This window comes from Rutidosis leptorrhynchoides, chromosome 6 (assembly GCF_046630445.1).
Source record: "Rutidosis leptorrhynchoides isolate AG116_Rl617_1_P2 chromosome 6, CSIRO_AGI_Rlap_v1, whole genome shotgun sequence".
Lineage (NCBI taxonomy): Eukaryota > Viridiplantae > Streptophyta > Magnoliopsida > Asterales > Asteraceae > Rutidosis > Rutidosis leptorrhynchoides.
The window spans coordinates 107,007,617-107,035,262 of record NC_092338.1 but is presented as its reverse complement, the minus strand read 5'-3'; positions in this window follow the sequence as shown (position 1 = coordinate 107,035,262).

The window sequence follows — 27,646 nt, the reverse complement described above, 5'->3', positions numbered from 1 at the left end:
TAAATATAATATAATATTTAAATAATTCTTATAATTATTTATATATTATAATAAATAATAAAAACCGTCGGCAAGAAAGACTCCAAACCAGAGTGAGCTGTAATTGCAAACTCCGCGACTCGCGGAGTTTGAAGGCCAAAAAGGCCGCGAGTCGCGGAGCCCCAAGTTTCAAAAATCCCTATAAAAGCAACTGAATTCTGATCGCAAAAACCATCTTTTTCTTCTCCTCATTCATACGTAAAATATATATATTTATAATTTATATTTTAATTTTAATTTTAATCCTAATAATAAGGGTATGTTAGCGAATGTTGTAAGGGTGTAAGTCGAAATTCTGTCCGTGTAACGCTACGCTATTTTTAATCATTGTAAGTTATGTTCAACCTTTTTATATTAATGTCTCGTAGCTAAGTTATTATTATGCTTATTTAAAACGAAGTAATCATGATGTTGGCCTAATTACTAAAATTGGGTAATTGGGCTTTGTACCATAATTGGGGTTTGGACAAAAGAACGACACATGTGGAAATTAGACTATGAGCTATTAATGGGCTTTATATTTGTTTAACTAAATAATAGTTTGTTAATGTTAATATAAAGATTTACAATTGGGCGTGCCTATAAATTACCATATACACTCAATCGGACACGATGGGCGGGGTATTTATATGTACGAATAATCGTTCATTTAACCGGACACGGAAATGGATTAATAGCCACTAGAATAATTAAAACAGGGGTGAAATTATGTACAAAGGACACTTGGTATAATTGATAAAAAAATATTAAAACCTTGGGTTACACTCAGTCGACATCCTGGTGTAATTATTAAACAAAGTATTAAAATCTTGTTACAGTTTAAATCCCCAATTAGTTGGAATATTTAACCTCGGGTATAAGAATAATTTGACGAGGACACTCGCACTTTATATTTATGACTGATGGACTGTTATGGACAAAAACCAGACGGACATATTAAATAATCCAGGACAAAGGACAATTAACCCATGGGCATAAAACTAAAATCAACACGTCAAACATCATGATTACGGAAGTTTAAATAAGCATAATTCTTTTATTTCATATTTAATTTCCTTTATTTTATATTTAATTGCACTTCTAATTATCGCACTTTTATTTATTGTTATTTAATTGCACTTTTAATTATCGTCCTTTTTAATTATCGCAAGTTTATTTTATCGCACTTTTATTATTCGCAATTTCATTATCGTTATTTACTTTACGCTTAAAATTAAGTCTTGTATATATTTATTATTTTACATTTGGTTTTAACTGCGACTAAAGTTTTAAAATCGACAAACCGGTCATTAAACGGTAAAAACCCCCCTTTATAATAATAATATTACTTATATATATGTTTGTATTTTTATAAAAGTAAACTAATATAGCGTTGAGCTTTGTTTAAAAAAGATTCCCTGTGGAACGAACCGGACTTACTAAAAACTACACTACTGTACGATTAGGTACACTGCCTATAAGTGTTGTAGCAAGGTTTAAGTATATCCATTCTATAAATAAATAAATATCTTGTGTAAAATTGTATCGTATTTAATAGTATTTCCTGCAAAAAATTAATAGTATTTTATACCCCTTAGCTTTGACATCAATAAGATGAATGAAATGTGTTCCGTATGCTTCGGCTATAGGATCCATTATGTATGCCATGTTATGTACTAGACCTGATGTCTCGTTAGCTTTGAGTTTGACGAGTCGTTATCAACAGAATCCAGGTGAAGAACATTGGATTGCTGTTAAGAGCATTCTTAAATATTTCCGGAGAATTAAATATATGTTCTTGGTTTACGGTGGTTTGGAAGAAGAGTTGAGTATTAGATGTTATACAGATGCTAGTTTCCAAACTGATCGAGATGATTCTCGATCCCAGTCAGGGTATGTCTTTGTCATGAATGGTGGGGCAGCTGATTGGAGAAACTCAAAGTAGAGCACAGTTGCACAGTCTACAACGAAAGCAGAATACATTGCTGCCTCAGAAGCTGCTCAAGAAGCTGTCTGGATTAGGAAGTTTATTGCTGAACTCAGAGTAGTTTCCAGCATTGAATTCCCTATGGAAATGTACTGTGATAATTCAAGTGCTATTATACTTACAAAAGAATCACGTGTACGTAAAGGGAGCAGACACATTCTTCGAAAGTTTAACTACATTCAAGAAGTCGTTGAGAGGAATGATATTAGTATTCTTAAGGTTCATACAGATGATAATGTGGCTGACCCGTTCACGAAGCCCATGGCACACAACAAGCATGATGATAATGCTAGTAGTATTGGACTTCGTTATGCTACCGATCTTTTTAATTTGTAATTTAGTATTTGGATATTTTTGGAACATTAAACAGTTTTATCTTAATGAATTGATATATAGTTGGTATGATCATTTTCATATATATCACTGTGTTCTATATTAGCATGTTTAATCCATGAGTAATTGTTGATTATTCAAAATCTCCATAATCAATCATGTTATGGGAATAACATGAATTAAGATTAATATGAATTTTTGGTTATATTCATTGATGATGAATAGTTAACTTGTAGAGACCAAAATTCATATGTATTCATTGATGATGAATGTTGGAATGACCCAACCGAGATGTCACTACATGGATCGTTGTCAGTAGTGAATCTTTTAGTGATTATGTCTTTATGTCCTTAGACTTGAGATGCACGCCAGTTTTGATGTGTGGAACATTGTACTTTGATATGGTTAAATGTTGTCCTGAATAAGGCTGTTATAAAGGCCATTATTGGGTATAATGTAAAGCTCGTGATAGACACGTGTATGCAATATAGGATTTGTTCCTCTAAAATGTTTGGAGTTAGATACTTTTTGAGCTCCTTGATGAATGAATAAGATAATTGTGTGGCCGCACCAAATGTAATTAAGATGATACTTAATTAGTTTGGTGATCTAATTCAGTTCTAAGATCGAGAAACAAAATTGTTAAACAAATAAGAATGACCGATGATCCATATCTCAAGTTTAACTAAAGTATCTGAAACAAAAGGACGAATTACATTTAAAACTTACCATAAAAAGTTTCGAGAAACTACCCTCAGATGAATTTGGGGACAATGATGTGTTGCTAGACGCTTACCATTGTTTGTATAGTTACTTGGTGTTGTACCATGCACAAGTGGGAGTCTGTAGGATTAATGTGCAAGGTACAACATATAACTATATGGCCAACCTCATTTGAGCCTTCGGGGTCACACACGTATACACCGAGACGTCAAATAAAATATATATATGAAGTATATATATTACTCAAGTAACAAAATAGTAAATCGAAATTAATTAATTTACTATTCATATGAATAGTAAATGAATCGAAACTAATTAATTTACTATTCACATGAAAGCGACATGATAGAAATTATTAATTATAAGTTACATAACATACCCCTGAAGTATTTGAGAAATACGACTTTATGATATATATATTCGTTCTAATTTGGATTCACGAATTTTTCAAAAAGGTTCACGGGTGTGTTGAAAAAATATCTTTATATATCGCACCAAATTAATTCATATCGTATTCTTTCATAAAACTAAAACACATATTACATATTTTGATTTCATAATATTAACCAAAGGTTGATTAATATTACTTGGGTTTGGACTAGCATCCATTGACGGTCGTTTGAAGTGTAGTGTGGACTATCCAAACATGTGACGACCCGGAAATTTCTGACCAAATTTAAACTTAATCCTTATATAATTTCGACACGATAAGCAAAGTCTGAAATGGTGAACCTCGAAAATGTTGGAACTATGTTCATATAATCAATTGACCTTTGACTATTACCCGACGATTCACGAACCTATAATTGAAAATATAAATGTATTTATATAAATAACTATACATGTAAATAATTATATACAATATATTAAATATAATAATGAACTACTATGTGATTTAGTTATTATGGAAAATAACTTCAAATAAGAAAAACTTATTAATTTGAATATAATTATTATGTTAATAATAATATATGTATTACCATTCTTAAAATTAAATAGAAAATTTAATATGTAAAAGTATTATTATTACTAATATTAGTAATAGCATTAATAATATTGATATTATTATTAACATTATTGATAATATTATTAATTATTATTATTATTATTATTTATAAAATTATTATTATTATTATTAATATTAATCTAATTAATTAATTATTAATATTAAATATGTAAAAGAAATCGTATGTAAAGATTTGGAAATCAGTTTAACGTGCTATCATGTTATCATTTTTGTTTTGTGTCTCTAAACTAGTACAATTAGGATCCAATCCAAAGAAAACAGACAAATTCAGTTACATGTCCATGTCCATGTCCACTACTATTTAGTTATTTATTTTATTTTATTTTTATTTATTTGATTTTGATTCTCTTTGTCGATTAAATCTCTGCTTTATATATACAATCAAACTATGATAAACTCATTCGAATCTTTTAGTCTTAATATCAATCATCAATTAAATTTTTTTTTATCTAATTAAACAGAAAAAAAAAATAACGAACAGCTCTGCTCGTTTCATTTTTATCCATAATTCGTCTTTGAATCAAATTTAAAAATCTAAAAACGCAGAAAGGTTAGGAATTATCTAACCAAACTATCTGCAAAATTATACGTTCCAATTCTTAAAAATGAGTTCGAATTTATGAGTCAAAGTTTTGAATCAAAAGGTCAACATAATTGTTCTTGATCAAATTCGAGATTTCTGTAAAGAGTTAGGTTTAATTGATGTTTGGGAAAGTTTACAGGAGCAATTTGAAAAACAATTCGTGTTGTAATCTTAGCCTATAACGTTTTCAATTACAAATTCAATATTTATTTTTTTATTTTGTTCGAAGACAGCACGTACGCTGTACATAATTTTTTTTTAAAAAAAACAAAATCTTCAAATTCCAGTTTAATTCCAACTTGAGTTTATATGTTATGATTCAAATTTGAACTTATTTCAATTGGTGGTCGATTTTCACCTCTGGGCACAAAGAAGTTGAAGAAGAAGAAGTAATTAGAATTATTGGCTAAATAAATTAAGTTTTGTTACAAATCAGAAAAACAGGAATTGGTGGGATGGTCTAGGCGTGTTTTGTGTGAGCGGGTGGTCACGGGTTCGATCCCCGTCTTGAGGAAACTCTTTTTAGAAGAAGCCTTTAAGGGTATACACACTTTTCTTATTTTTATTATTAGTATTATCAATTATTATTATTATTATTGTATTATTATTATTATTGTTATCATTAGAAATTTTTATTAAGATTAATATTATAGTAATTATTATTATTATTATTATTATTATTATTATTATTATTATTATTATTATTATTATTATTGATGAAAATATTAGTTATCACATATTATTATTAATAACTAAAAATTTCAATTATGATTATTATTGATATTAATTATTATTGTTATTATAATTATCAAAACTAATAAAGTAGTAATTATTATTATTATGATTATGATTATTAATAGTATTATCATTAAAACTATCATTATTAACAAAATCATTTATATTATTATCATTATTATTAACACTAGTATTATCATTATCATTATTTTAATCACTACTAATATTATTTTAGAAATAATATAATTACTATTTTAACAAATTAATGAAATACGTATATATAAAATATTTGATACATATAACATAATAAAAGTATATTTCTATATAGTAATAATGAGATATATAAATTGATAATATAAAATTTTATCACTAATAATATATATATATATATATATATATATATATATATATATATATATATATATATATATATATATATATATATATATATATATATATATATGTTCGATTACAAGGATATGTATTAATATATACACAAATAATATAGGTTCGTGAATCCAAGGCCAACCCTACAATTATTCAATGTCGTCATATGTATTTTTACTACAAAATACAATATGGTGAGTTTCATTTGCTCCCTTTTTAATTGCTTTTGCAATATATATTTTTGGGCTGAGAATACATGCGCTGCTTTTATAAATGCTTTACGAAATAGAGACAAGTGATTAAAAATGATATTCTGCGGATTGATGTGCTAGGTAATTTAGTTACATGTTATAAGAGCATGTAAGCGCGAATCCTAAAGATAGATCTATCGGGCTTAACACCCCCATCCTGTAGGCTGCACTAGACATAAGAGCTAGTGGGCGGATGTTTAGTACTTCGAGGATTATTTATACACTTGCGAGTGTACGTATCCATCTTTGCGAAGATGACTTATTATATTATTGTTAAGGTTGGTTACTGAGGCCTCAACATAAGCAGAACGGTTTTATACACTTGCGAGTGTATATATATTTATAAATGGAAATCTTGTGGTCTATTAAAATTATGAAAATGAATGATTATGATAAACCTAGGAACTCACCAACCTTTTGGTTGACACTTTTAAGCATGTTTATTCTCAGGTATGAAAGAAATCTTTCGCTGTGCGTTTGCTCATTTTAAAGATATTACTTGGAGTCATTCATGGCATATTTAAGTCAGTACTTCGCAATGGAACCAAATGTTGAAGACTTCGTCCAGAAGGATTAGGACGGGTCGTCACAAAAGAGACGGTCATACTTTTGATCGTAAGTTTCTCTCCGTCTCATCAATTCTTCAAGAAAGGTATATCGTTAACTCCTCTTTTGTTTTATATTCATGACAATTATTATGGTGTAACTGGATCATTGGGAAAGATTAATTGTGTGCATGTTTCATTAAATAAGTGAAAATTTAATCTTGTTAAATTTTGTTCATAAAATAATAAAAGATTATTATTTTAACTATCCGCTGCGTTAATCTGTTTTGGTAAAAGTACACACGATTTTCCAACACCATGCACACCCTAATGCTTACATCTTAATTATATTATTCATACATGTTTTTAGATATTGAAAACTTTAACTATAAACTGTGTTTATATGTATTTTTTTTATATCGGCAAAAATGTATGTTAATCATATTTTTATGTACATGTAATATGTATGAATGTCAACTCTAACCTATTGATCTATATGGCAGGGAATGGATTCGAAAATTATTAGCATCATGGTGACTCTAGTAACATGTACATATAATCATTCCTTTATACTAGTGCAGCGAACCTGCTAAAGAATCTGAAGATACTGCATCACTGTTAGCCGTTGAATCTGAAGCGAAATGGTAACATGTACATATAAATATTTTACAGTAGCTACCTCTATCATTTGTACTTACGTCTACAATAGGTACGGTACTACGGTTAATTGATGATTGTTTCTTTAATACTGATGTGTTGATTTCGATAATATTTATAGGAGTCCTATTATTTGGATTCCTCGGTCCAATAAAGGGCCTAAAAGTAGTAAAAACAGAAAAAAATTAATAAGGTAAAAGTTTAAAATTTTTAAAGAACAATTTTTCTGATCACTTTTTCATTCTTGCAGTCCTTTTTATCACTCTCTCTCCAAATATTTATACATACATAAGCCATTTTCTTGCAAGTAACTCGCGCTGAAAATCTTGTACATTTTTTAGTGGTGGTTGTATTATGTGGGATCCAAACAATTCTTGTTTTTACCATTGCAAACAATCATTTTTGATTAATTTACAAGTACCCAAGTAGCTACGGTGGTTGTACCCCTAACTCACTGGAAACAGACCGGAAAAGCAACAAACCCGCCGGAAAATGAGAAGTGGTGGGTAAACCCATCGGCGGCGCGCAGTGGCGAATCTAGGATCAAAATTCAATGGGGTCCTATATAATTTTAGTGCTACTTTGTAAAAAAATTTCAAAAATATTACCGTTTACTTTAGAAAAACTGTTGATTTTAAAAATATTTGGGGTCCTATCCGTAAATTTAGTGGTGTCCTATTAATTTTTATTAGTAAATTATAAAAAGAAATTAAAATTTAGTGGGGTCAATGGACCCCATACTCCACAATATGGAGTCGCCCCTGGCGGCACATGGATGCTAAGATGACAACCGGATATTTCATGATGTATTCGGGATGATAAGCTGAGTATTTTGAGGGGGGTGATGTATTTGAATCTTGTAGAAAATTTGTGAAAAAAGAGATGGGGTGATTTTTTTTTTTTTTTTTTTTGGAGATGATGGATAGAAAAAGGAAGAAAAGATGAAGTTTTGTATACTAGAGAGAGGAAGAGTTGATGGAGAAAGATGTTTTGCTGGCATTTGTTTCCTGCTTTCATTTGTTCCAATGTGCACATTGTCCAATGAGCAAACAGGCCAGTCCAAATAAATGGGAGGTGATTCGTACACCACATCTATTTTGCCATACACCACTAAATAAATTTTTTGGACATTTTTACCCTTCTTTTTGTTCACCACCAACTTCCCTTAAGTTCTCAAAGGAAGGGTAAAACTGTCTAAATAATTGTTTTGTTGGTATATGATAAAAACAAGGTGGTGTATGGATCAACTCCCCAAATAAATAAACCCATTTATAGTTTGGCTATCGTGTCTTAACAAAAAGTACGCTGGACTTACGTATTACAAGGAAGCTGGCACTGGCACAAGAATGTAAGTGGTAAAGTGTTTGGTTTCTTTTACTATATCTCAAGAATTCTCAAGAATTCGATGGGTTGATGCTATTACGCTATTCAAGGCTACGATTTCACAATTATTGTTTTCCTTTTTGACATTGATTTGTTGTTAATGGTTGATGGTTGATCCTGTTTTTGGTTTAATTTTTCTAATAAAAATTGCCATTAGTTTGTAATTCAAATTTAGATTGAAGGCTTCAGATTCAATACGTCCTAATCAAAAATATAAATATTAGTCATGTTTCTTTAACTTTCAATTACAACATATTAATGTGTTGGATTATAATTTATGATTGATTGATGTCGTTGGTAAATCCTACATTTTTTATAATTTTTGATTTAGAATGAGTATGTATTTACATACTTGAAAGATATATATAAAGGTTGTTGCATTGATTTTTACTCACCCATACAACGCACGAGCTCTAAAAAATAGTATATATATAAATCAAAAACTTTTTGGTGATGTATCATTTCTTTCTAAAAGTTATTTAAGGATATATATATATATATATATATATATATATATATATATATATATATATATATATATATATATATATATATATATATATATATATATATATATATATATAGGTGCAGGATCAATGGGGAAGTAACCAATCGGGGGGAAGCGGAGGGAAGCAAATTTTTTTTTTCTTTTTTTTTTTTTTTTGGAATTTTTTTCCGGCATCAAGATCACACCAAAATATGAACATTTAGAAGAGACACTTCGTGATGAATGTTATTATTTAGGCGGGAAAACGATCGACAAAAATAATATTCAATATAATATTGTTCGTGAAGAATATGAACGTTTTTTTCATGTTTTGTGAAGTAAAATTTAGCCGATTTAGAGTTTAGGGTTTAGGGTTTAGGGTTTGGTGTTTTGGGTTTAATCCATAAACTCAAAACACCAAACCCTAAACCCTAAACCCTAAACTCTAAACCGTTCGTGTTAAAAACTGTGACGATCGCTCCAAATCCATATGGACGAACACGTCATTCATCGATTTCATTGCGAGGTATTTGACCTCTATATGATACGTTTTGTAAACATTGCATTCTTTTGAAAAGACACACCATAAATGAGTATTTAAATCAAAGGTTTTCGACATCTGATGATTTCTACATATAGACAATCATCATAAATAATAGTTTACAATAGTACTTCCGTTGACAATGCAGTCAAAATAAGATACATGGTGATGATTTGGTGAATGCAACGTTTCCTTGAAAAATATGCCATGTAAGACTCCATGCACATAGCTTGTCTAACATATAAGCAAACAGCGGAAGACTTCTAGGGAACCTGAGAATAAACATGCTAACAAGTGTCAACACAAAGGTTGGTGAGTTCATAGTTTTAATGTTTTGCATAATCTGTACATAAAGGTGGATCACAAGATTTCAGTTGTTTCATCCAGAAACATTTATCAAAATATTCTACGAAATTGAGCACCCTGGTAACTAAACTTAACGTATATATAATTTATACCCTTTGTATAATCATCTTAATAATACACGCAAACCAACGTGTACGTTTCTCAAATAGCATACGTCCGTTAAAAGGCTAGTGCTCTAGCTCGGACGGGGATATCAAGCCCTATGGATCCATATACTACTACTCGTGCCCACCAGTTCTTATAACCGGCAGTTACTAGTTACCAAAGCTAAGGGATTTTTGGTTCAAACTCAGTATAGAATTTAGTATGTACTTGTGTCCATTGTTTAAAATAAAGTGCATGTATTCTCAGCCCAAAAATATATATTGCAAAAGCATTTAAAAAGGGAGCAAATGAAACTCACCTTAGCAGCATATAAAGTCGTTCACTAAAATGTGATCGAAACTTGGATTACCAAATAATCGTAGATCTCAACCTAGAGAACATATGTTGGTCAATAAATGTCTATCAAGCTAAGTCATGTCATAGTGTATCACAATCCTAATGCTCGAGATCGACATACAAAAGTTATCCAAAGTCGTTTCAAAAAGTCAATTTTGACATTAGTTCAATAAAACGAGACATACCTTATATAAGGAGTCATTTACTCGGTTGTTAATATTCAAAAATCCATTTTATCAATCTAGTAAACAAGTTGTTTAAATCTTAATTGCAGATTCAAAAGCAATTTCAATTAACGTCAATCATAATTCAGTTGATCATATCTTTTAATCCGTTCATCGAAACTATTCGATATCTAAATGAAAAGTCATTGATTTTTCGCCAGCTTTCCAAAAACATGCATATCATATACCTTTTACCAGTAACATATGTGTTTAATTCGTGATTCATCATAAACTGTTTAACGACGAAATTTAGCATACAAGCATGTATAAATATATATACTCGAGCATTAGATATGGATACACAATTAATATATAAAAGATAAAATATGAGTGCTTACGTATCAATATTGAGATTCTATATTGTAGGAAAGTACGTAGACGTAACGGAGATGATAAATATTAGATTTGATTCACAAATATACCCCCGAACATTACCCATAACCTCCTTGGCAATAACCCATAATTTCTTTAGCTCTATCCCGCTTGAAAACCATTTTGAAAGTGACACGCTCATAACCTCGTCGTAGTATTTTATGTATAATACTAATTAATAATAATAAGATTAATAATAATATTAATCTTAATAATAATAATAATAATAATAATAATAATAATAATAATAATAATAATAATAATAATAATAATAATAATAACAATATTAATAATATAAATATAAATAATAATACGGAGGAATGAAGAATGAAAAGTGAATCATAAATCAGAAAACGTTCGAATTTATAGATGTGGCCAGATTTCAGACCCCATGAAATCGCATGAGTTTTCAGTGTTTTTGCCATGCGATCGCATGACCGCCTTTTCCGTTTTTGTTTGCTAGTGTTTACTGTAGCAAATCACTGTAGCACTGTAGCAAAGTACGGTTTCACTGTAGCAAATAGTGTTTTACTGTAGCAAAGTCATTTTTACTGTAGCAAATAATGTTTTACTGTAGGAAAGTCGTTTTTACTTGAATATATATATATATATATATATATATATATATATATATATATATATATATATATATATATATATATATATATATACATACATACATATAATTGTCCATGAATCGTAGAGAGTAGTCAAAGGTAATTGTATATATGAAACAGTTCTAAAATTTTGAGACTCAATCTAACAGACTTTGCTTATCGTGTCGAAAACATTAAATCATTTAAAGATAAAGTTTAAATTTGGTCAGAAATTTCCGGGTCATCACAGTACCTACCCGTTAAAGAAATTTCGTCCCGAAATTTAAGTGAGGTCGTCATGGCTAACAATCAAAATGTTTTCATGACGGATATGAGTTGATAAATAGAATTTTATCACCGTTGAATTATATGGATAAAACAATCCGATTTCTCGAAGCGTATGAGAGAAGTTATCGTAAAAGAGTGAAATGAAAGAATAGAGATTCGTCTTAACTTTTGACGTAGTTACGATTGATTTCCGGAATTTAAGGAATAGAAAATCTTCATAATCTAAATAAGATTTGATTCTTCAGAATTTGCGGAAATTAGGATTTTCTTTGATTAAATGCGTAATCTGCCTCGATTGCTATGTCTGATATTTTCCTATAAATTGACCTCTCCCGTTTCATTTATTTTCACCACTCCTATAATCTTCTTTCTTATTTCATACATCCCAATAGATTGTGAAAATGCTTAATCCAGTTCTGATTCTTGATATTTTCCTGGCTATCGTATCCTTCATTCTTCTTTTTCATCTGCCACAAGAGAAAGTTATTTTCTTCTACTATTACCTTGGAGTTATAGTGTTTTTCATTCTCCCGTGTCTTTATATTGCTATACGCATTGATATACACGGTTTGTAATTTCGGGGTTGTTATCGGGCTTTATATTCTCCATTATATTTCGGAGCTTCATACTTTCGTTTTTCTCTTCCCGACCTTAAGTCAAGTGGATAATGGTCCAGAATTCGTAGGTATGAAGTTTCAGATGAACATAACTAATGTTCTAAGAAAGAAATGGTAATAGTACAATCTGACTTGTCAAATTACCAGAATACCTCGAAAAAGACCGAATCATTAAGAAAATATTTTCTTGATATTTTTAGAGATTATATAGAATGAAAGAGTTATGTAACATGGTTCATGATGAGGGTATGATCTGTGAACCTTTATCACGTTCCATTAAAAACTCAGCATGACTTACTGTAATATAATCACGTTGATCAAATGTCATTATATTATACTAACTCATGCTTCACTTCCCAACACTACTTCAAAGACAACCATTTTTCGAAATTTTCAGAATTTAGAAACTGAAACAGTTTATTTTATGATATAACACAGATAGCGCGAAGAGATGAATGATTTCAGATAAGAATAGTTATGAAAATATCTTCAGAAATATGGAGGATATTTATAACGGAAGATACGATGATATCTTATAATATTTAAGATAAGATGATGATAAAGAATATTATACGTAAAGGTTTTAGAGTAAGGAGCAAGGTATTCGCTAATGATTTCAGCAGACACTGAATCATTTGGATTCTTTGAAGGTAGATTTAGTCTTTGTGATTTGTCCACAGCCTCCTTCATGGTCTGCTCAATCTGTTTTTCAGTTCCAAACCTTCTCTTTTTCTCAGCTTTACCACCATTTATCATCAAACTTTTGACTGTTAAGGTCGTTTACAGTTTTTACTGCTTCATCAACATTGTTCCAATTTCAGAGAACTATTTCATAGTTTGGGATGTTTTTCAGAAACTTCACATTCGAAGTATGTAAGTCTAGAAGATAGATGTTATCTATATATAACTGTTGTCGTAGAAAATGCTGTGAGATTCAAAATACTGATTGCTAATTCCCGGTAGTTGGTATGACAATTACCGTTACAAGATGTGGATGAGTACATGATAGGGTTTCAATGAGTATAATGACTTTTCGAAAGGTCAAGGATCAATGAAGTTGTTGGTAAATTTACTGCTAATGTGGTGGAACATAAAAGGTTCTCCAGTAACAAAAATGTATATGTCAAGGTTATAATAAGACTAATCTGAAAAGTCGAAATTGACTGGTTGAAAGTGGGGTAAAACTGGATACTTTGAAAAAGAAATTGCAAGGTTATTTTCAGTAAAACAACGCTAAAGGATCTTGCACAGTTTTGAAGTCAAAGTATAGATTTGAAAGATGTAGAGATCTAAGAATGATGTCACCGGTTCAGAGTTATGACTTGGATTCTGATCCGTCAATATCAGAATATGTATTTGAATTTGTATGGAAACGATTGTATATCGCTGTGAGCATAGTTAATAATTTTTGAATCAAAGTTGAAGAATGTACAATATAACATATTAATTGTGAACTTATATATTTCCCAGGAATTATCTACCCGTTAAAGATTTCACAAGTAATATTTTGTACAAAAGAATTTTCATTACAGTCTTTATGAAAATATATGTATGTATATTTCTTCAGATGTAATACGGATTTAATGAGTTAATATCATATTAAGCTCATTTGATTTTCGACTTGACTTAAAAATGATTAATCTCTAAAACATTAAAGATTACATAGTCTTTGCGGAGTATTTCACTAATGAAATCAACACTTCATTATTTATTCGTATTGATATTCCTCAGTGAAGGATGTTGGTGCTCGTGGAATTTTTGTGAACCTTACAAGGCACAGATGATGTTTTCTGGAAAGTTTCAAGTACATCAAAAATGAAAATGTAAAATCAATTATGTAATTGAATAATACACTTGGTTTATTATGAAATGGAATTCATTAAGTTGAAACAGAGATTGTAGTTAACAATGGTTAAGTTGTTAAGGAAGGATGTACATCATTGCATATTAGTAATATGAACTAACCGAGTAGTACCTACCAGTTAAGATTCACACGTAATAACTTAGTACGAAAATATTTATTTTGATTTCAAAATTCATATATATTAAATATACATAAAATTTCTTCAGGGGAAATGAGTTAATACTTCATCGGTTATTATTGCTGGTATTTCTTGGTAATTACGGTGCGTATGACATTGATGCTCGTGGAATAGATTGTGAAGTTGAGGTTTGCGATGCGGTTGTTGTTGGTGGTGGTAATGGTACTGTTGGTGTTGTTGTCGGTGGTACTGTTGATGCCGGTGATGTTGCTGGTGCTTGTAACCTTTGCACCATATTCTCCAAAGCCACTACCCGAGCGCGAAGCTCGTTGACTTCTTCTACTACACCGGAATGATTGGCGGTTCGGACGAGTGGATGAATAAGATCCAGAATTTGAGATAGTATATTATCGTGAGGAGATACTCTGGAAATGAGAGAGAAAATGGTGTCTCGAACAGGTTCGCCGGTAAGTGCTTCAGGTTCTTCGCCAAGAGGGCAATGTGGTGGATGGAAGGGATCGCCTTCTTATTGTCTCCAATAATTAAGTAGGCTACGAACCCATCCCCAATTCATCCAGAATAGGTGATGGCTGATTGGTTGATCCATTCCGATTACACTATCTTCGGAATTCAGGTGAATATCCATATCGGAATAGCTGTCGGAGTTTAAGGATTTTGAACTAGATACGGGATCCATCTTGTATAATTAGGGAGTTGATTTTTGATATGAATTAGATTATAGAATTTAGTTTGGTATTCTTCAATACATAATTTACATATGTATATATAATACCAAATTCCATAAATCACCGAGGAATTTTCGGAAGATGTCAGGAAAAGTTTACAGTAACAGATAAGCTAAGATATGAATTTTTGTCTATACACTATTTATGCAATAAATGCAGGAAAACGTGTCTAGACTTAAGAATGATAAGCAGGTAATTTTCGACAAGAAATGATAAGCAAAACTTTTGACATGCAGCTACGGTCGAAGTCCAGACTTACGAATGCATCCTAATAACTATCAGTAGATACACTAATGCAAGACCTGGTTCACTAGGACCAACGTTCTGATACCAACTGTGACGATCGTTCCAAATCCATATGGACGAACACGTCATTCATCGATTTCATTGCGAGGTATTTGACCTCTATATGATACGTTTTGTAAACATTGCATTCTTTTGAAAAGGCACACCATAAATGAATATTTAAATCAAAGGTTTTCGACATCTGATGATTTCTACATATAGACAATCATCATAAATAATAGTTTACAATAGTACTTCCGTTGACAATGCAGTCAAAATAAGATACATGGTGATGATTTGGTGAATGCAACGTTTCCTTGAAAAATATGCCATGTAAGACTCCATGCACATAGCTTGTCTAACATATAAGCAAACAGCAGAAGACTTCTAGGGAACCTGAGAATAAACATGCTAACAAGTGTCAACATAAAGGTTGGTGAGTTCATAGTTTTAATGTTTTGCATAATCTGTACATAAAGGTGGATCACAAGATTTCAGTTGTTTCATCCAGAAACGTTTATCAAAATATTCTAAGAAATTGAGCACCCTGGTAACTAAACTTAACGTATATATAATTTATACCCTTTGTATAATCATCTTAATAATACACGCAAACCAACGTGTACGCTTCTCAAATAGCATACGTCCATTAAAAGGCTAGTGCTCTAGCTCGGACGGGGATATCAAGCCCTATGGATCCATATACTACTACTCGCGCCCACCAGTTCTTATAACCGGCAGTTACTAGTTACCAAAGCTAAGGGATTTTCGGTTCAAACTCAGTATAGAATTTAGTATGTACTTGTGTCCATTGTTTAAAATAAAGTGCATGTATTCTCAGCCCTAAAATATATATTGCAAAAGCATTTAAAAAGGGAGCAAATGAAACTCACCTTAGCAGCATATAAAGTCGTTCACCAAAATGTGATCGAAACTCGAATTACCAAATAATCGTAGATCTCAACCTAGAGAACATATGTTGGTCAATAAATGTCTATCAAGCTAAGTCAGGTCATAGTGTATCACAATTCTAATGCTCGAGATCGACATACAAAAGTTATCCAAAGTCGTTTCAAAAAGTCAATTTTGACATTAGTTCAATAAAACGAGACATACCTTATATAAGGAGTCATTTACTCGGTTGGTAATATTCAAAAATCCATTTTATCAATCTCGTAAACAAGTTGTTTAAATCTTAATTGCAGATTCAAAAGCAATTTCAATTAACGTCAATCATAATTCAGTTGATCATATATCTTAATCCGTTCATCGAAACTATTCGATATCTAAATGAAAAGTCATTGATTTTTCGCCAGCTTTCCAAAAACATGCATATCATATACCTTTTACCAATAGGCACAATTCTGTGAATCGTCTTTCGTACGTGGTAATATCAAATCCTTGGGTTCGTAACCCTCTAAGTTCTGTCTTGAGCTTATTGACCTCGGTTCTGGGACGGTACTTCTCGTTCATCAAGTGCTTGAATGCTAACCACGGTAGTGCGTACGTATCGTCTTGTCCCACTTGCTCTAGATAGGTATTCCACCATGTTAACACAGAACCTGTGAAGGTATGCGTAGCGTACTTCACTTTGTCCTCTTCAGTACACTTACTTATGGCAAACACCGATTCGACCTTCTCGGTCCACCGTTTCAATCCGATCGGTCCTTTGGTTCCATCAAATTCCAAAGGTTTGCAGGCAGTGAATTCTTTGTAGGTGCATCCTACACGATTTCCTGTACTGCTAGATCCAAGGTTATTGTTGGTATGTAGCGCAGCCTGTACTGCGGCTATGTTTGAAGCTAGAAAAGTACGGAATTCCTCTTCATTCATATTCACGGTGTGTCGAGTAGTCGGTGCCATTTCCTTCAAAATAGTCAAATGGAACAAGTTAATCATACAGAATATTAAGAGTAGTTAATAGTATTTCGTAGCATAATATGAACTCATTTATAAAAGCTTTTTCTTCATATTAGCGTTTTATAAGTTTAAATTCGGGTAGTACCTACCCGTTAAGTTCATACTTAGTAGCTAATATACAATTCAACTACTACAATTCTATATGAAAAACTGATTATAATAATATTTCGCGTTCAAACTTTTACACAATATTTTACAAACTTACAATACCGCTTATTTTACATATAGCATGAAATATAGCATACAATAAATTTGATACAAGATGGTTGTGAAGATAATTCTAGCTAGTACACAAGTCGTTCAGCAAAGGCAATAAAGACACGTAATTCATACGTCCAGAAACAAGTCATGCATTCTGGTTTTACTAGGACTACTTCCCATCCTTGGTCTTGTGAAACATAACCGTTATGGCCGTTGATAAGACAGCGTGTTGTAACGTCGTCAAAGGGACGAGGGTTACGTAATGTCCAACAGTCCCGTAACAATCTAAAAACCTCATTTCTTACCCCAATTACCGACTCCGTCACTTGTGGAAACGTTTTGTTTAATAGTTGTAGCCCGATGTTCTTGTTCTCACTTTGGTGAGAAGCGAACATTACTAATCCGTAAGCATAACATGCTTCTTTATGTTGCATGTTAGCCGCTTTTTCTAAATCACGAAGTCCAATATTCGGATATATTGAGTCAAAATAATTTCTTAACCCATTGCGTAAAATAGCATTTGGGTTCCCCGCAATATATGCGTCAAAGTAAACACATCGTAACTTATGGATTTCCCAATGTGATATCCCCCATCTTTCGAACGAAAGCCTTTTATAAACCAAGGCATTCTTGGAACGTTCTTCGAATGTCTTACAAACTGATCTCGCCTTAAATAGTTGTGCCGAAGAATTCTGACCGACTCTAGACAAGATTTCATCAATCATGTCTCCGGGTAGGTCTCTTAAAATATTGGGTTGTCTATCCATTTTGTGTTTTTATACTGTAAAATAGACAAGAGTTAGATTCATAAAAAAAATACTTATTAATACAAGCAATTTTTACATATATCATAAAGCATAAGCACGCTATATTACATATATTACACCACACGAATACAACTATCTTATTCCGACTCGCTTGTTTCTTCTTCTTCGGTTTTGGTTCGTTTTGCCAAGTTTCTAGGGATATATGTTGTTCCCCTAATACGAGCCGTCGTTTTCCACATTGGTTTAGAAAAACCTGGTGGTTTAGAGGTTCCCGGGTCATTGTTACAACTTAAGGACTTAGGAGGTTGACGATACATATAAAGTTCATCGGGGTTGGAATTAGAGTTCTCTATTTTTATGCCCTTTCCCTTATTATTTTCTTTTGCCTTTTTAAATTCAGTTGGGGTAATTTCTATAACATCATCGGAATTCTCGTCGGAATCCGATTCATCGGAGAATTGGTAATCCTCCCAATATTTTGCTTCCTTGGCGGAAACACCATTGACCATAATTAACCTTGGTCGGTTGGTTGAGGATTTTCTTTTACTTAACCGTTTTATTATTTCCCCCACCGGTTCTATTTCTTCATCCGGTTCCGATTCTTCTTCCGGTTCCGACTCTTCTTCCGGTTCCTCTTCGGGAACTTGTGAATCAGTCCACGAATCATTCCAATTTACATTTGACTCTTCATTATTATTAGGTGAGTCAATGGGACTTGTTCTAAAGGTAGACATCTATCACATAATATCAAACGCGTTAAGAGATTAATATATCACATAATATTCACATGTTAAAAATATATAGTTTCCAACAAAATTTGTTAAGCAATCATTTTTCAAGTAAACACGGTCGAAGTCCAGACTCACTAATGCATCCTAACAAACTCGATAAGACACACTAATGCAAAATTCTGGTTCTCTAAGACCAACGCTCGGATACCAACTGAAATGTCCCGTTCTTATTGATTAAAAACGTTCCATATTAATTGATTTCGTTGCGAGGTTTTGACCTCTATATGAGACGTTTTTCAAAGACTGCATTCATTTTTAAAACAAACCATAACCTTTATTTCATAGATAAAGGTTTTAAAAAACTTTACGTAGATTATCAAATAATGATAATCTAAAATATCCTGTTTACACACGACCATTACATAATGGTTTACAATACAAATATGTTACAACAAAATAAGTTTCTTGAATGCAGTTTTTGCACAATATCATACAAGCATGGACTCCAAATCTCGTCCTTATTTAAGTATGCGACAGCGGAAGCTCTTAATAATCACCTGAGAATAAACATGCTTAAAACGTCAACAAAAATGTTGGTGAGTTATAGGTTTAACCTATATATATCAAATCATAATAATAGACCACAAGATTTCATATTTCAATACACATCCCATACATAGAGATAAAAATCATTCATATGGTGAACACCTGGTAACCGACATTAACAAGATGCATATATAAGAATATCCCCATCATTCCGGGACACCCTTCGGATATGATATAAATTTCGAAGTACTAAAGCATCCGGTACTTTGGATGGGGTTTGTTAGGCCCAATAGATCTATCTTTAGGATTCGCGTCAATTAGGGTGTCTGTTACCTAATTCTTAGATTACCAGACTTAATAAAAGGGGGCATATTCGATTTCGATAATTCAACCATAGAATGTAATTTCACGTACTTGTGTCTATTTTGTAAATCATTTATAAAACCTGCATGTATTCTCATCCCAAAAATATTAGATTTTAAAAGTGGGACTATAACTCACTTTCACAGATTTTTACTTCGTCGGGAAGTAAGACTTGGCCACTGGTTGATTCACGAACCTATAACAATATATACATATATATCAGAGTATGTTCAAAATATATTTACAACACTTTTAATATATTTTGATGTTTTAAGTTTATTAAGTCAGCTGTCCTCGTTAGTAACCTACAACTAGTTGTCCACAGTTAGATGTACATAAATAAATCGATAAATATTATCTTGAATCAATCCACGACCCAGTGTATACGTATCTCAGTATTGATCACAACTCAAACTATATATATTTTGGAATCAACCTCAACCCTGTATAGCTAACTCCAACATTCACATATAGAGTGTCTATGGTTGTTCCGAAATATATATAGATGTGTCGACATGATAGGTCGAAACATTGTATACGTGTCTATGGTATCTCAAGATTACATAATATACAATACAAGTTGATTAAGTTATGGTTGGAATAGATTTGTTACCAATTTTCACGTAGCTAAAATGAGAAAAATTATCCAATCTTGTTTTACCCATAACTTCTTCATTTTAAATCCGTTTTGAGTGAATCAAATTGCTATGGTTTCATATTGAACTCTATTTTATGAATCTAAACAGAAAAAGTATAGGTTTATAGTCGGAAAAATAAGTTACAAGTCGTTTTTGTAAAGGTAGTCATTTCAGTCGAAAGAACGACGTCTAGATGACCATTTTAGAAAACATTCTTCCACTTTGAGTTTAACCATAATTTTTGGATATAGTTTCATGTTCATAATAAAAATCATTTTCTCAGAATAACAACTTTTAAATCAAAGTTTATCATAGTTTTTAATTAACTAACCCAAAACAGCCCACGGTGTTACTACGACGACGTAAATCCGGTTTTACGGTGTTTTTCGTGTTTCCAGGTTTTAAATCATTAAGTTAGCATATCATATAGATATAGAACATGTGTTTAGTTGATTTTAGAAGTCAAGTTAGAAGGATTAACTTTTGTTTGCGAACAAGTTTAGAATTAACTAAACTATGTTCTAGTGATTACAAGTTTAAACCTTCGAATAAGATAGCTTTATATATATGAATCGAATGATGTTATGAACATCATTACTACCTTAAGTTCCTTGGATAAATCTACTGAAAAAGAGAAAAATGGATCTAGCTTCAACGGATCCTTGGATGGCTCGAAGTTCTTGAAGCAGAATCATGACACGAAAACAAGTTCAAGTAAGATCATCACTTGAAATAAGATTGTTATAGTTATAGAAATTGAACCAAAGTTTGAATATGATTATTACCTTGTATTAGAATGATAACCTACTGTAATAAACAAAGATTTCTTGAGGATGGATGATCACCTTACAAGATTGGAAGTGAGCTAGCAAACTTGAAAGTATTCTTGATTTTATGTAACTAGAACTTGTAGAATATATGAAGAACACTTAGAACTTGAAGATAGAACTTGAGAGAGATCAATTAGATGAAGAAAATTGAAGAATGAAAGTGTTTGTAGGTGTTTTTGGTCATTGGTGTATGGATTAGATATAAAGGATATGTAATTTTGTTTTCATGTAAATAAGTCATGAATGATTACTCATATTTTTATAATTTTATGAGATATTTCATGCTAGTTGCCAAATGATGGTTCCCACATGTGTTAGGTGACTCACATGGGCTGCTAAGAGCTGATCATTGGAGTGTATATACCAATAGTACATACATCTAAAAGCTGTGTATTGTACGAGTACGAATACGGGTGTATACGAGTAGAATTGTTGATGAAACTGAACGAGGATGTAATTGTAAGCATTTTTGTTAAGTAGAAGTATTTTGATAAGTGTATTGAAGTCTTTCAAAAGTGTATAAATACATATTAAAACACTACATGTATATACATTTTAACTGAGTCGTTAAGTCATCGTTAGTCGTTACATGTAAGTGTTGTTTTGAAACCTTTAGGTTAACGATCTTGTTAAATGTTGTTAACCCAATGTTTATAATATCAAATGAGATTTTAAATTATTATATTATCATGATATTATCATGTATGAATATCTCTTAATATGATATATATACATTAAATGTCTTTACAACGATAATCGTTACATATATGTCTCGTTTAAAAATCATTAAGTTAGTAGTCTTGTTTTTACATATGTAGTTCATTGTTAATATACTTAATGATATGTTTACTTATCATAGTATCATGTTAACTATATATATATCCATATATATGTCATCATATAGTTTTTACAAGTTTTAACGTTCGTGAATCACCGGTCAACTTGGGTGGTCAATTGTCTATATGAAACATATTTCAATTAATCAAGTCTTAACAAGTTTGATTGCTTAACATGTTGGAAACATTTAATCATGTAAATATCAATCTCAATTAATATATATAAACATGGAAAAGTTCGGGTCACTACACTTGCCGCCTAACTTGGCTGTGAACACGGTTTTGGTTTCACTACCAAAATCGTATCACCAATTTGTAATGAATTACAATATGCAAGGTTGGAAGAAATCTCTAGCAGTGGTGCACTCGATGCTCAAAACTGCTAAACAGGATATTTCATATAAGGTTTCCAATCCAGGTGTCCTGATGATTAGGGATGGTAAGGTGAGAAAGAATAAGCCGAAAACTTGGGGAAAAGGAAAAGGGGAGTCAATTGCTAAGAAAAAGATTCCACCACCTCCCAAGAAAGAAAACCCAGCGAAAGACGCCGAATGTTTCCACTGTGGAAAAGTTGGCCACTGGAGGAGGAACTGTCCTTCCTACCTATCTGAGTTGAGAAAAGGCAAAGCTGGCCAGACCCGCAAATCAGGTATATTTTATATACAGTTATATACTTTTTCTAGTGATTCCTGAATTTTTGATACTGGTTGTGGTACTCACATCTGTAACAATATGCAGGGAATGAGAAGAAGTAAGAGACTGAAGAGCAACACACTAGACTTAAGAGTAGGGAATGGGGCTCGAGCTGCTGTCGAAGCTATTGGCACCTATGAGCTTACTCTACCTAGTGGTCTTATTGTTTTGTTAGAACAATGTCATTATGCTCCTAGTATTACGAGCAATGTAATTTCAGTTTCTCTTTTGAAAAATGTTGGTTTTGAACTTACATTTACGCACTTTGGTATTTCAGTTTCTAAGAATAATGTATTTTATTTTAATGCTATTCCACGTGATGGTATTTTTGAAATTGATATGCATGGTGTAATTTCAAATAATAATTCTGTATATACATGTACTGCCAAACGAGTCAAGAAAGACTTGAATAATACCTATCTATAGCATTGTCGTCTTGGTCATATAAACAAACAACGCATTTCAAAACTTCAATCTGATGGGCTTTTGGAATCAACTGGCTCTGAGTCATTTGATGTATGCGAGTCATGTTTATGTAGAAAGATGACAAAGGCTCCTTTCTCCGGTTTAGGTGAAAGAGCTAAAGATCTTTTAGGACTAATACATACTGATGTATGTGGCCCTTTTAGAACTATGTCAAGAAATGGTGAATCATACTTCGTTACATTTACTGATGATTATAGTAGATATGGTTATGTTTACTTGCTGAAACATAAACATGAAGTTTTTGAAACATTCAAAATCTTCCAAAATGAAGTAGAGAATCAACTTGGAAAGACCATTAAAGCCCTTCGCTCTGATCGGGGAGGGGAATATATGAGTCAAGAGTTTTTGGACCACCTGAAGAATTGTAGGATTGTCTCACAGTTCACTCCATCTTACACACCACAGCACAATGGTGTGTCGGAATGGAGGAATCGAACTTTACTTGATATGGTTCGATCTATGATGAGTCTAACTACTCTACCAATGTCTTTTTGGAGTTATGCATTAGAGTCTTCTGCACGCATACTTAATATGGTTCCAACCAAGAAGGTAGAAAAGACATCATATGAGTTATGGTATGGAAAGAGTCCTAAGTTGTCTTATTTGAAAGTCTGGGTTGTGAAGCGTATGTGAAACGTGACACTTCAAACAAGTTAGAACCCAGAGGTATCAAATGTCACTTTGTGGGATACCCAAAGGAAACAATGGGTTACTATTTTTACTACCAAGCTGAAAACAAAGTGTTTACTGCTCGGTTTGCTGAATTCTTTGAAAGAGATCTTCTCTTGCAAGAAGTCAGTGGGAGTAAAGTAGATCTTGAGGAAATTCAAGAATCACAAAGTAACACACCTTCTGAAGGCACTAGCCAACCGCACGTTGAAGCTGAACACACTGTTGGTGAGCCAGAACGTGTTGCACTTATATTTCATAAATCTAGTAGAACTCCTCATCAACCTGAGAGGTTAAATCTTCTGATTAATTCAGATGAACTTCATCTAGGGGATTATGATGAACCCTCTAGCTACGGTGAAGCCATGTCAGATCCAGAATCTAACAAATGGCGAGATGCTATGAAGGCAGAGATGCAGTTCATGAAAGATAATCAAGTATGGGACTTGATTGATCTTCCACCCAATTGCAAGACAGTGGGCAGTAAATGGGTCTTCAAGAAGAAGGCTGACATGGACGGTAATGTAAATACTTTTAAGGCTCGATTAGTGGTAAAAGGTTATACTCAAACTCAAGGAATTGATTATGAGGAAACTTTTTCACCAGTCGCGAGCATTAAATCAATTAGGATTCTTATTGCCATAGCTGCTTTTCATGATTATGAAATATGGCAAATGGATGTCAAAACCGCTTTTCTAAATGGCGACCTAAGCGAGGACGTATATATGGTTCAGCCGGAAGTGTTTGTGAATCCTAAGCATCCTACTAAAGTATGCAAGCTTCTAAAATCCATTTATGGATTAAAGCAAGCATCCAGGAGCTGAAATCTTAAGTTTGATCGAAAAATCAAAGAGTTTGATTTTTCTCAAAACCAAAATGAGCCATGTGTTTACATTGCTAGTGGGAGCAAAGTTGTCTTCTTGATCTTGTATGTTGATGACATACTACTTATTGAAAATGACATTCCAACTTTGCAAGATGTCAAATCTTGGCTTGGAAAATGTTTTGCCATGAAAGATCTTGGAGAAGCTAAGTATATTCTTGGAATCAGGATCTATAGAAATAGATCCAAAAGGCTTATTGGTTTGAGTCAAAGTACATACATTGACAAAATCTTGCGAAGATTTAACATGCAAAACTCCAAGCTCGGAGCATTACCCATGCAAAAGGGCATAACCTTGAGCAAGTCACAAAGTCCTATCACACCTGATGAGATAAGTGATAATGCTAAAAACGAACATATATTTCATAGCATTATTCCTCAAGAAAGACAAGCTTTTAGTTGCAATTGTTCTATTTACAAGTGATATTCGTTTAAATAATAAAAGGTGAAGACAAAAGACAGATTCGACGAATTGAAGACGCAAACGACCAAAAAGCTCAAAAGTACAAAAGACAATCAAAGAGGTTCCAATTATTGATAAGAAACGTCTCGAAATTACAAGAGTACAAGATTCAAAACGCAAAGTACAAAATATAAAATTGTACGCAAGGACGTTCGAAAATCCGGAACCGGGACCAGAGTCAACTCTCAACGCTCGACGCAACGGACTAAAAATTACAAGTCAACTATGCACATAAATATAATATAATATTTAAATAATTCTTATAATTATTTATATATTATAATAAATAATAAAAACCGTCGGCAAGAAAGACTCCAAACCAGAGTGAGCTGTAATTGCAAACTCCGCGACTCGCGGAGTTTGAAGGCCAAAAAGGCCGCGAGTCGCGGAGCCCCAAGTTTCAAAAATCCCTATAAAAGCAACCGAATTCATACGTAAAATATATATATTTATAATTTATATTTTAATTTTAATTTTAATCCTAATAATAAGGGTATGTTAGCGAATGTTGTAAGGGTGTAAGTCGAAATTCTGTCCGTGTAACGCTACGCTATTTTTAATCATTGTAAGTTATGTTCAACCTTTTTATATTAATGTCTCGTAGCTAAGTTATTATTATGCTTATTTAAAACGAAGTAATCATGATGTTGGGCTAATTACTAAAATTGGGTAATTGGGCTTTGTACCATAATTGGGGTTTGGACAAAAGAACGACACTTGTGGAAATTAGACTATGAGCTATTAATGGGCTTTATATTTGTTTAACTAAATGATAGTTTGTTAATGTTAATATAAAGATTTACAATTGGGCGTCCCTATAAATTACCATATACACTCAATCGGACACGATGGGCGGGGTATTTATATGTACGAATAATCGTTCATTTAACCGGATACGGGAATGGATTAATAGCCACTAGAATAATTAAAACAGGGGTGAAATTATGTACAAAGGACACTTGGTATAATTGATAACAAAATATTAAAACCTTGGGTTACACTCAGTCGACATCCTGGTGTAATTATTAAACAAAGTATTAAAATCTTGTTACAGTTTAAATCCCCAATTAGTTGGAATATTTAACTTCGGGTATAAGAATAATTTGACGAGGACACTCGCACTTTATATTTATGACTGATGGACTGTTATGGACAAAAACCAGACGGACATATTAAATAATCCGGACAAAGGACAATTAACCCATGGGCATAAAACTAAAATCAACACGTCAAACATCATGATTACGGAAGTTTAAATAAGCATAATTCTTTTATTTCATATTTAATTTCCTTTATTTTATATTTAATTGCACTTCTAATTATCGCACTTTTATTTATTGTTATTTAATTGCACTTTTAATTATCGTCCTTTTTAATTATCGCAAGTTTATTTTATCGCACTTTTATTATTTGCAATTTCATTATCGTTATTTACTTTACGCTTAAAATTAAGTCTTGTATTTATTTATTATTTTACATTTGGTTTTAACTGCGACTAAAGTTTTAAAATCGACAAACCGGTCATTAAACGGTAAAAACCCCCCTTTATAATAATAATATTACTTATATATATGTTTGTATTTTTATAAAAGTAAACTAATATAGCGTTGAGCTTTGTTTAAAAAAGATTCCCTGTGGAACGAACTGGACTTACTAAAAACTACACTACTGTACGATTAGGTACACTTCCTATAAGTGTTGTAGCAAGGTTTAAGTATATCCATTCTATAAATAAATAAATATCTTGTGTAAAATTGTATCGTATTTAATAGTATTTCCTGCAAAAATTTAATAGTATTTTATACCCCTTAGCTTTGACATCAAGTATTTTTGGCGCCGCTGCCGGGGAACTTCTTAAACGCCGGAAGAGCAACGCTAATATATATAAAAAAAAAAAAAGGATTTTTAGTTTACTTTTATTAAAATTCGTTTTTGTAAAAAAAACGTTTTAAATATTCGAAAATATAAAAAGAAAAACAAAAATATAAATATTTTTAGGAGTTTGATAAATATTTAAGTTTTATAAAGTTTCTTTATTTTTATTTT